This window comes from Nicotiana tomentosiformis, chromosome 8 (genome assembly GCF_000390325.3).
Source record: "Nicotiana tomentosiformis chromosome 8, ASM39032v3, whole genome shotgun sequence".
Classification (NCBI taxonomy): Eukaryota; Viridiplantae; Streptophyta; class Magnoliopsida; order Solanales; family Solanaceae; genus Nicotiana; species Nicotiana tomentosiformis.
The window spans coordinates 117,620,033-117,632,864 of NC_090819.1; the positions used below are offsets into that span (position 1 = coordinate 117,620,033).

Sequence of the window (12,832 nt, forward strand, 5' to 3'; positions counted from 1 at the left end):
CAATTCAAACCTAATGAAAACTAACAATTTCCAACTTGTACATTCAATACCGAAACCTATCAAATCAAGTCCGATTGACCTCAAATTTTGCACACAAATCATAAATGACATAACAAATCTATTTTAAATTTTCAGAATTGGATTTCGATCCCGATATCAAAAATTCAACTTCTCGATCAAACATTCAAATTTAAATTTCTATTTTAGCCATTTCGAGCCCAATTTAACTACGGACTTCCAAATAATTTTTCGGACACACTGCTAAGTCCAAGATCACCATACAGAGCTATTGGAATCATCAAAACTCTATTCCGGGGTCGTTTACACGTAAGTCAACATCCGGTCAACCTTTTCAACTTAAGCTTTAAACCTTGAATTTTATTCTTCCAAACTAGCTCCGAAATACCTAAAAACCAAAACCGACAATTCACACAAGTCGCAATACATCGTATGAACCTATTCAAAACTTCAAATAGTAGAAAGGAGCGTAAATACTCAAAATGACCGGTCGGGACGTTACAAGAGTTTTCTAAAATATGGAGCAGTAAAACTATCTTAAAAGAAAATATTTGGAACCAGATATCATTTGTACACCAAATAAGTGAACCTACTTTATGACAACTATTCCGACAACATAAAGGAACCTACTTTATGTTGCAAAGTTTCTACTACAGTTTGATCGATTTGTTTCTGGTAGGGTCAATGTTCTGGTTAAAAAGGAAGCAATGTTTCTTAGACATTACAGATACGTCGAAAAACTGAGCAAGACCAACCTGTAGCAAGGCAAATAGCTATAAGATTATGCTGCATCAGAAGACAAGAATCGAAATTAAAGAACTGTTAAAATATACTTATTTTCAACTTACAAGGGGTAGAAGTAGTTTGAGTGCAGACTTAAGACATAGTTAGATGTGCAGTCAAGCAATGAAGCCAAAGTTAAGAATAGCAGCTAATCCAAGCTCTCTTCCTTGCAAACCTTCATTGGTAAAGAAACAAGTTAAAAAAGGAAGAAGATGAACTATGAATAAACGGATAAATTCAAAAATCTTTAAATGAGAGATCTTTTAACAAATAGCTCATCGATATGTAATCAAAGAATGGAACTCTCTACATCACTGTAAAGAAAGAATACCTAAAACTTAATTCAAAAGGTATTCAAGGTTATATGGAAAGGCTGCAAAGGCAAATGATAACTGAAAAAAGTGATGAACCATGGGAAAGACTTATCATGAAAGGAAAAGCATCAACTTGAAATTCCTATATTTTTCATTTCTTCATGGTTCAAATAACAAAAATCTAAGAAATATATTTTAATAATTTAATTGAAATGTTTTATATCCTTAAGACGTTTATGCAAAATGCTCTCGCTGAGATTACTTATATAAAACATGGTAGGTTCTGTCACTTTGAAATAGAAAGTTTGAGAACTAAAAAGTGGAATAGAGAAGATTGACACAACTTTGACATGACACTTTTTCACATGACACTCTTCTAATTCCTAAATCATATGTTGTATCTCGTCCACGACTAATTCATAGAACTACAGTGATGGATAATCTATAAAAAATCAAAAAACTAATGGATCGGAAGGCATTTTACATCTGAAAAAAGAACACACTTCCTTGGAATCCACATCATTCAAGCTGTTCTAATCGCAAAATATGGAACAAGTATGTTAGCCCTCCACAAGGCCTACAATGCAAACATAGTATATGCCAGTTAATTGCCAACTCAAAATTTTAATGAATATGAACAATTCAAGTGTTCCCATGTCTAGTTAAACGCTCCAAAAAAAATAAGAGATTTGGAAATAATAAGAAATAACACCCTTTAATGGCTATAACAATCGTGAGGCCCACTACTAGAAATCACTTTATAAGTAGCAACTTCTTAACTTAAACAAATATTCTGTAATAAAAATTCATTGAGATCGAGTCAGAGTAGCTGCATCACTTTCCTTAGAAACCTTTCGAACCAGAGATATAAGGAAATATACAAAAATGAAGAAGAAGAAGCCCTTTTGCCTTTAACAGACATCCTATAGTTTTGATTAAAAAAAAATATATATTTAAGCATGATTGTGTTACTACACTGATAGATTAAAAAAACTGCAATAGTACTTATAACAAAGGTTTGGGAAGGCAATAACGCGAAGGAAGACTTTGTTACGACTGATGAGCCATGCGGCCCTAAATAACTCAGAGAATATTGTGTTGCCGAAGTGTCCATCACTACATAAGCAAAAACTTAATAAAGTGTTCATTCTTTAACTTAATAACGCATAAAGGACTGAAGTAAAGAGTAAGTAAAATCTGGAGATAAGATAAAATTTAAAATAAAAATAACAACTACTTTAATAAAATTTTAAATGTCATTTCCTCCATAAAAATTAACTTCACCTTCATATGGAGGAGTTGTAGAAGGTGTACTCACATATATTACTACCCCATAACACCATTTTTATACATATATTCTAATAAATACAAAGTAGAAGCTTAAAAAATATTTGGGTAATAATGAACTAGAGACTTAAACTAAAGTAGTTCGTATGTCACAAGGAACTCCAGACCAACGCACAAGACCTCAGTTTTCATTGCTGGAATTGATAATTTATTTACAATAACAATCTTGAATGCAACTGATCAAAGAAAAATAGCAACTCTTGAATACATTGTGGGGTATTAGATCCAAGAAGGTACCACATTACTTTTAAGACAAAGAAAGACTATGAAGCTTCAGTTGATGCAAGATATAACAGCAGAATCAAGTGTATAATGGAATTCAAAAGATGTGCAGCACAATGCCTTCTTTAGCACCATGAATCCACAATTATTGTTATCTATATTATCCAAGTAGAAACTGTCATATGTAACTGCAGAACAATTGTTAAGAAATTTTAAAGCTTTTATTACTTTGTGTTAACTTTCAAGACTTGCCCAAATGTTACGATAAAATCAGTTAGGTTTTGAAATTTTCGCAACATCCTAGGGTTAACACTCATATGTTGAATGTTTAAAAGCACTCCTATCTACGTGTATGCTTTCAATTAGACTAAAATCTCGAGGGAACACTTCTCAAGTCTCTGGGTATAGGGATCCATCATCAGCGATAAGCGCGCGCAGAGAGAGAGATGAGCTGGGTTACCTGTGGATGGTGCCATGGTGGACGGCGACTGTAAAAGACTGATTGGTTCGACAACAACAGAGAATTAGATCCAAGTCTTTGGGGTTGTTGGCCGGCAACGCGTAGTAGCTCACAATTTTTTAAGATGAAACCCTTTTTGCTTTTCCTTAACCACTACTTTAAGTGCTTGAATCTGTTCGTAATATAGCTAAAATAATTGGAGGGAATATGCTAATGTTATAAAAGAGCATTGGAGGGAAATATAAAATAATTCACAATATTTTTAATCTTTACTTCTTTTGTGACCATTGCTTTTTATTGCCAGTAAAAAAGTATCTTTCCTGGCTAATCTTAATTTGTCGGTAATATATCATTCTAGAGTGTTATTAGTAATAATTAACTTATCGTCGCTAAATTATTGCCGCTAAAAGGACTTTTTCTTGTAGTGAGAAAAAGGAGATATGGGAGGATAGGTTCGTCAGCTTGGCTGCCTTCACCGATTTCTGTATGTGGTGGCCGGTGAGATCCTTAACACTTGAGCGACGATTTCTATTGAAGGATTTGGATAAATTCACCCCGACGGTGTTGAGGCAGTTCAGAGCATGAAAGGGTTGGATGTGGTTTACTGAGAGAGTTGAGAATGACATGGAGTACCTCGTACGAGAGTTCTACGCAAATGTATCTCACATCAAGAAGGGGACGCAGGTGACTAAAGTACGCAACCTCAAGGTGAGGTTTGATCAGCACACATTAAACGCGTACTTGGGATTTGAGGACTTGGAGCCAAAGGAGTATCTGGATAAATGTGCAATGAAAGAAGAAGTCTGACCTTGGCTGGCAGAGATCTTAGCACCACCAGGGCCACCACTACCATGGATCACTACTGGGGTACCCATTCAGTGGAACACATTGAGCTTCAAGGCGAAGTGATGGCAGAGCTTTGTTTGCAACAGACTTGATCCATGCCAGAATGAGACCCATCTACCTCTTCCTCGAGCTGTTCTTGTGGCTTCTGTAATGGATGGGTACCTGCCGTGATGTCGGGCAATATTTCATTGGTAGCACAACAGACTAGCTCGGCCTACCCTTATCCCAACACTATCACAAAGTACCTTACTGATGCAAAGGTAGAGCCAAGATCATATGACACCAAGGTGAAGCCGAAGAAGCCATTTGATTGGTATTCTTTGATGGATGCGACCAACCCGATGAAGAGAGTTCAACCTTCTAACACCACATGCAAGTCTGATGAGCTAGCAGTGGTAGTTACTGAGACAACTGACATTCCATCTACCTCTGTTGAGCTTTCTTCTAGTGCTGTTGCTATGCCTCCGCCACCACCTTCAGATCCTACCGCAGCCCCCAGGGCAGCCCCTATTCCAGCTCCGAGGCTAATGCCTATACCTACAGCTCCATTATCTACTCTATGGGTCTCCGGGACATTGGCGAGTCTCAACAACTGGATGCAAACAACTACTTCAAAGCCGTCTGATATATTAAGTACTATTGCAACGCAGTCATCTGCACATGCACCACATGTCTCCTTTGATTTTGATGAGAAGTTGAAGAAGATTCTGGACGACCAGAAGATGATCATGGACACTCTGCTACAACACGGGTCAGTTATTGAGGAATTGGCCAAAGAAGTGAAGAAGATGAGGAAGTCCCAAGCAAGCAAGAAATCGGTTGACAAGCTCATGAAGGATGTTACCAGACTTGCGACAGATGGGGATCTACCTTTTGATATGCTACTTGACCCGCACCAGTCCGTCCCAGATCCATTGCCACCATCTGCATCGGTTGCACCAGCTGACCAGTCTGAGGAGCCAGACCTTGCTGCCGAAACTATTGAGGCAGTGCGTGTGATATTTACCACTCCCTCCACGCCCTGATATGATGATGATGAGATACAATTGGCTGACCCAACGGGAGATGATTTTGTTGGGGATACTGAGATGTCCAAGGATCCTTAGGGAGTTTTCTTCACTCTCTCTTCTTTCACTCTTATTTTGTTAAGCATTGGGGACAACACTTACTTTTATTCGGAAAGAGGGGGGAGGGGTGGAGTTTATTTGATTTGACATTGACACATTTTGGATACATTTGGACTATAATAATTAGATGATTCTGTTCCTTTTATTATTTGTAGTTTATCTATCTTTAGTAGCTATTGTTCATTAGCTTCTTTATTTTTCCACTTTAGTTCTTGCTTTGTTAATAACTTCTTTTTATATTTTTGTAGATAATAATCCTTTGGTTTTCTTAATACCACAGTTCTTTTCAAAGGTAGTTTTTGTGTGAACCGGGTTACTCGTCCCAACGATGGATGACATGACAACCTTCTTAAGGGAATGGGTCCGTTTTTGTGTTTAGGTAATAATAATAGTAGTAGTAATGAATAAAAATCATAATCAAGTCATTCTAGAAAAAGAGTTACTCATGTTCCATTTGGTACAAACACACTTAACTATGTGCTTATGGTTTAAAACAAGATTTTTGAAAGCAAATAGCTCTAGTTAGTGACTTTGAGACTCTTGAGTTGCCTTTGATAATCATCGAGTGGTTTATTGGACCATGGTGTTTTTTAACTTGAGTGTGATTTTTGTAGGTTCTCGACTCTATCCTTTTTTACCGTCTAGTTGCATGAGGGGTGAGGTGATTTTTTACTAGTCCAAGTATCTGTGCGAATGGTCTAGAACTTGCCCCGAATGTGCTTCAAGATGAAATCCTAAGTTTTGCTTGGTTTGAGAAATAATTGTAGTCTTTCCTTGGCCCGCTTGAGCTTTTTATTGCCAACCAATGTCGTTATCCCTGGTCGACCCCCTTTGAGCCTCTAGCCTTTCTCATTTGATAATAATATTATAAGCCTTTACCCGTTTTGTCGTGATCCTCTATTGGAACATGGACCTTCCTTAACACTCTTGTGAAATAAGTGGCTTAAGACATAAGTTTGGGGGGAGATTTGAGGAATTTGATAGAGGTATCAAGGCACAAAAAAGAGAAAAGAAATGATCTCTATGAAAAGAGAAGTCAAGAAAAGAAAAATAACAAAAAGAAAATGCAAAAAAGAGAATAAGTGGAAGGGTTGATGGACTCAAAAAGAGGTAATGAGCCCTAACATGAGTATCAAGGGAGAAAAACAAGGAAATAAATAAGAAAGAGTGATGTCAAGTCTCTCTAGACCCCAATAAAAAGAGAATGCCTCTAAGAAATTGTATTTGTGAGCCAAGAAATGAAAATGTGGAGTGTTTAAGAAAAGGTGTAACCACTTATCCATATGATATCCTACCCTAATCCAAAAGCCTTCATTACAACCCGAAAAAATCCTATTTGATTTCGAACCGAGTGAGCTTACATTAGTGGTGATCTACATGAGGGGAAAGCCTATGGTACTTGAAGCCGTACTTGTGACATTCTCTTGTGAGAGAAGAGTGAACCTTTCATGAATCTTAAGATTAAGTGCTAACTTTTGAAGTGAGCTTTGCAAATGGAAGGTAGAGAAGGAAGAGTTTGGAGTCCACCATGATCTACATGATAGAACAAGAGTCCTTGATGATTAAAGTCAATTCTTGAAGCTCAGATGTCACATTAGAACTATATGTGCATGATATTTGACTTGTCACCTTGTTGATAATGCATGAGTAGTATGGGTAATTATTGGTCCCAACTCAGTATGACTGGCTCACCATTGACTCGCTGCAATGACTTTTCACTTTGAGGAGGTGGGAACTAATCTATTTACTTGAGGACAAGAAAAAAACTTAAGTTTGGGGGAGTTGATAAGTGTGGATTTTGATAATTTATTTGTACTTTTTTACTTTTGTTTTCGTCAGAAAGTGTTGATTTATATTCCAAAAACTAATGAAAGTATGCAAATTGTAGGTCTGTTGGAAATGTGGGCTCAAATGAAGAAATCCAACTCAAAATGGAGTGTTCCGACTCACAAGACAAGAAGGGGCGCAGCAGACCAGAAGTGCAATTCACAGAAGTATTTATGCGTCCACACAAGCAAGTGCGGACCACAGAGTTCTCTCTGCGGCCGCAGATGTGATGTTGAAGCCTAGAAGTAATTGAAGCATAAGTACAGACCGCACACAATATGTGCGGCCGTAGAACATGGTCGCACTGACAAGAATTCAAAAAGTTTAGAAAGTGTGAAAAATGACCAAGACTGAAGCTTTTCCTGACGTACGGACCGCACATGAATTGTGCGGTGGCAGAAGCTGAAGTGCAGCCATAGATCAAATTGTGCGGCTGTAGAATCTACCCCCTACATGCTCAAGCAATGTGCGAACCGCACATGGAATTATGCGGCCGAGAACCTCCAGAGGGGCTTTGTCAGCAAATTGTGAGCCACTATAAATAGACTGGAATCACATTTTTAGGTCAAGTTTTGAAGTTTTCTTAGCTGTAGCCATTGTAGTTTACCATTTTCGGTAATTTGTGAACATTTTGGGATAAAAACATCATAGTTTATCATTTAAATTTTATATTATGGGTTTAATTAGTATTTCCTTTTTGTTTTCTTTGTTTTCTACTATGAGTAGCTAGACATTTACTAGGATTGTGACCCAACCCTAGTGTGTAAACCTTATAGGTATTTAATTTAATATTTGTTTATGATTGGGTATTTGTTATTTATCATTGTTCACGCTTTAATTTTAGAATTAATGGTTGCAAACATTGATTTATGCCTTTTGACTTGGTCTTTACTTGAGAAAGAGGGACCTAATCTAGGAAAACTTGGCTAACAAGAAATTAGACTAGTTAAGGATTTGACTAGCCTAATTAAATGGTTTGAACTAGAGATAGAAAAAACCCGACTTGAGCTCATATCAACTATTTAGCTTGATACCCATTTGGGCTTGAGAAAGCCAAATTGGGCAAAATCACTCTATGACCGAGAGGTATTGAGTGGGTAACTTAGAGTTGAGAGTTATTATACACCCTGATCAATAAAATAAGTGTTAAAGTAATTAACCCATTAGGCGAAGTAATTTCTCTAATTGAGCATTGATAGTGTATTTTATAGAAGTAATTTTCAACAAAAACTTGTTTAGAAGTGTATTTAAGTTGTTTCATCTTCACGCATCAAGTATACACTCTAGCACCCATTCTTAGCTCCCTGAGGAAATCGATCCTAACTCATATTTGGCTACTATTTTTCCAACGACCTCTTCCACTCATTGTTGAGTGTGGATTGGGAGTGGATTAGTTGCCTTGACCTTGACCAATAGAAACATGTTCATCCCATATAATTAATTGACGACTGAGCCTGGCATTGGGGTTAAGTTTATTTGCTTGCAAGTCTAATTGGTTCAGATTTCCAGTCAATTGTAGTAAAATTATCGGACACAATTAGAAGTTCACAGTGGATTGTTTCTCCTCAAAGTAAAATGAGTATTTGACGTACGTAGTTGAATATAGTAAAGGTACTTTAGCATTCAATTAAACCTGATTCTATCCTCTCGGATCAGCAGTTAATTGATAATTCACAACGATGGTGTTGTCTAATTAAATTGTCAGTCGCCTCTTTGTGAAGCATATATACAAGTACATCAACTTTACTCATATGTGAAATATCAGGACAAGATTAGACCAACGTATGCTAATAAAGATAGATTTGTGATGGATTTTATGGATTAAGCTGAACTCATTGCTTTCAGCTTAATCTTTTGTACGTTCATCAACAAAGTCTCTCTCTCTATATATATATATGATAAATGACCAAAAATGCATATTTTTGAGTGTGTTTACATCTTATTTGTTGTGTGAGTTGAGGTAGTTTATATAGTTTTTGAAGTAAAATATGCTCATTACGTGTTTCTTGTGTGTAAGAACGAGTTTGGATGAAAGTGGAGTAAAAGAAGAAGATGTATCGCAAAACAGAAGTGAGGTAGCAAAACTGGGAGCTCGTCTATACCCGTGTGTCGCGCGAGGGAATACACGCCATAGGAGTCAACCTTGGTGCAAAATAGTGAAGTATGGAAAAGGTACGTCTTTCTTTGTAGAACAAAAATTAAAAGAGTTGGGAGCTCGTCTATGGCCGCGTGCTACGCGAAAGTTGACACACCCTCCAGTTTTCCTATCTGATTTTGGATTGATCGGACGATCCTCCACCCTACCTAGGTCATATAAATATACTCTAAACATGATTTTTATACAACTTTTGACAGGGGAAACACTACTTTAGGATTAGACAGTACTTTTGGAGGCAAGATATGCTAGGAGCAAGGAGGAAGATTCAATTAATTTTTCCTTTCTTTTTCATATTTTCTATTGTTGGATATGAATTTTAGTATTGTATTTCTACATACTATTATGAGTAGTTAATTTCTTATTTAGGGTTTTGATAAAACCTTCCATAGGATGAATTTTTGTTACGTTTTAATATAATTTAGCCTTTGAATTTCTCTACTTGTTTAACTATGTGTTTATTTTAGTTGCTTGAATGACCATCAATTGATTGTGCCTATTTATTATATATTTCTTGGGAAAGAGTACATATTTAGGTGATTGTTAAACAACGTCACTCCTAACGTATGTGAGAAATCAATATGACGGGTTTAAATGTGTGTTTAGGAATAACAAAGCCTTGACGTGGTCATAGGGAACGGTAAGATAGTGCCAGCGTGTGCAATTCAGGAAAATATGTCTAGTAAATTATTGTATTTGCTTGGGAGAGAATTACGGCAACTAAAGCGCTCACGATTATATAATAATTAGGTAAAATTATAGAAGACGTAGCAGGAAGGATTCCAACAATTAGAAAAATCAAAAACTCTAGGACTTTTAATATTGTCTCTAACCTTAGTATCATTAGTTGATAATTTACTATTTTAATTTGTAATTTAATTAGTTAGACTTAAGAATCTTAATATTTATACTACAGAATTTATTCAAACTTGTCTTCTTAGTAATAGTGAACAGTTATAGCTAAACCTTAGTTCTCTGTGGGATTCGACTCTGTACTCTTAAACTGGATTATATTTGTAACGACCACTTGTCGTTTTTAGGAATAGGGTTGGGTGTGATCAAATTTTGACGTCGTTGCTGGAGAACTAACAACGTAGTTATTGATGTCAATATTATGAGGATTCAAGTTTGAATATTTATTTTATTTAATTGTATTTGTGATTTGAGAAATACGACATCTTGGAATTATGAGGTTTTAGGTGTTGGTAGTTCTAATTTGGTTCTTCTTTACGCATATTGTGGAGGAAACTAATTGTGTAAAACTTATCAAAATAAACTCGACATGCTATGTAACTCAATCTTATGTGTGGAATATGTGTGATGTGTGTAGTGGTCACCATGGACACTTTTTATGGTTGTCCTTGTATTTCTTATTCTCCCCCAAAACCCGTATTATGATAGTTCTACTTTTTCTTGTGAAGTTAATAGGAATAAAGAACGAGGGGATACTAATCTAAAGGAGACACGAATATGTTAATATGCCTTGTGGAACAAAATAATGAGACAAAATTATAGTTATAAAGGAAATAGGCAGCTATTCACAATTTAGAAGCTTAAGTAAGTCAATTAGTGGAAGTTTTTAATATCCAACAAGCTAATATTGTGGATAGTAGCCGAGAACGGTATGAATAAAAAACAGCAGTTGACACTATGATAGAGGAGTTAAGAGTAGAATACCAACAACCTAACCAACTAGATTCATTGGTGTTGAGGATTTTGAACGTAATATTATGTATTTGAGTGTATTGGTCTTCACTCCAAATATTTTTTCATATTGTGTTTGGATAATGATACGAAAATAGAGTCATCCAAGCCAATTGAGGAGTCAAGTAATAAGGAACTAGGTGCCTACATTTTGGAATATTTCTTGCCAAAAAGTTAGGATATAACGACCTGACTAGTTATTTTATGTATTTGAGCCTCATTCTCCTATTTGATTCCTTTGGTATGTGTTTTTGTGGTTTTGTAACTTGCGAGGGTGATTGGTTTGGATTCAATAAGGTTTGAGAGTGAATTGAGATACTTAGTCTCATTTTGGAAGCTTAAGTTGTAAGAGTTGATCAAGTTTTAATTTTTTTGTAAATGACCTCGGATTATTTTGATTGTTCAATAGGACTGTATGGTAATTTTCGACTAAGGCGTATATTCGAAATTAGATTTGGAGTTTCCTAGGGTGTTTTGGCTCTATTTGCTGAAGGTTGGCAATTTGTAGGATTGGAGTCTCCATAGGTTTGATCGGGGGTTGAATTTAATGATATCGAAGTCGAATTATTGTTACGAAACCTGGTATAGGTTTTTTATATTATTTGAAACTTATGTGCTGTTTGGCTAGAATCCAGATTGGTTAGGCTTGAATCTGATGCTTGGTTGGAAGTTAAAAGTTCTTAATTTTAGGAGAGTGATTTTGATAGGCGATTTTTGGTTTTGAGGTTATTCGTGGTGTTTTGAGCCCTTGGACAAGTTTTGATAAGGGATTGGGACTTGTTTGCATGATTGGATGGGGTCCTGGGGTGCTCGGGTATGTTTTGGGATGGTTTCAGACTATTTCTCCCTTATTTTGGATTGTTAGTTTTCTAGTGCAGAGGTGCTTCATTGCGATCACGTAGGGTATTATGTGTTTGCGGTGAGGGAGAGGTTGGCTAGCAATTTTTACTCTATGTGTTCGTGAGCGATGCGTTCGCGGAGTGACGAGGTCTAGTGCTTTGCGTTCGCGTGGGAGGAACGCAATCGTGGAAGCTTGTTGCCAGGCAGGTGGGATGCCTTTGCGTTCACGGGGTAGCCACCTCATTCGCATAGGCATAGATGAGCAGGTGTCGCGCTCAGGGGCTGCCTTCATATTCGCGAAGTGAAGTTTTCAGCTGGACAGAGTTTTGCCTTCACAATCACGATGTAGGTCCCGCGATCGCGATGTATATACCTGGGCAGAATACTTAAGGTGAAATTTTGGAAATTTTGCCCACTTTATTATATTTTGAGCCCTAGACTTCGAGAGTGAGATTGTGAAGAACAAATTCACCACATCTTTGGAGGTAAGCAATTTACACTTGGATATGACTATATACCTAAAAACTTGGATTTAAAGGTTAAATTTGGAGGGTTTTTAGCAAACCTTTTGGAAAGTGAATAATTGAGATTTGAATCCCGATTTAGAGCTGATTTTGGATAAAATTTGTATATTTGGACTCGTATTGGAATGGGTATTCGGGATTTGTGAGTTTTGGCGGGTTTTAGGAAGCGGGCCTGGGTTGACTTTTTGGATGACTTTGTGTACTTGATTAAGGATTCAATATTATCATTTGGGTTCGATTTCTATGGCTTTATTTGACGTTATTGAGTTGTATTTAATTAGATTCGATCCGTTTGAAGTTGGAATTTTTAGGATATGGCATCTTTGGTGATTTTTAGCTTACTGGGCGGAGGAAAGTCTCTTGGCTAACCTTGTTAATAGGAAAACCCGTAGGATTTAACTTGATTACTATGTGTTTAAGGTATTGGGGGTGGTGTATATACGTGGTGGCGAGTGTATATGCACTTACCGAGTTTATATCATGATCGGGGTAGAATTTATATGCCTTATTTTGACTATGTGCTTATTTGATTCATGATTTATTTGACTTATGTGGCTACTCTTGCTCTCTTATTCATGTTTGAAATCATGCCTAGGTTTATGATTATTTAAGAGGGTATGAGAAGTTATTCTTGATATGTTGAATTGCTTAAATTATCCGTAGTC

General features: G+C 36.6%; 1 long non-coding RNA gene across 2 annotated transcripts; it reads right to left on the reverse strand.

The window, feature by feature from the left end:
- Positions 1-525: 525 nt before the first annotated feature.
- On the reverse strand, positions 526-3,307 carry LOC104119781 (uncharacterized). Of its 2 annotated transcripts, XR_691534.2 has the most exons (4): positions 3,145-3,307; positions 1,600-1,692; positions 867-976; positions 526-773 (listed from the first exon to the last, which is right to left on the reverse strand). It is a non-coding gene; the product is annotated as an uncharacterized lncRNA (long non-coding RNA). The 2 variants fall into 2 exon arrangements; XR_004503307.2 differs by lacking the exon at positions 1,600-1,692.
- Between the last annotated feature and the right edge of the window lie 9,525 nt (positions 3,308-12,832).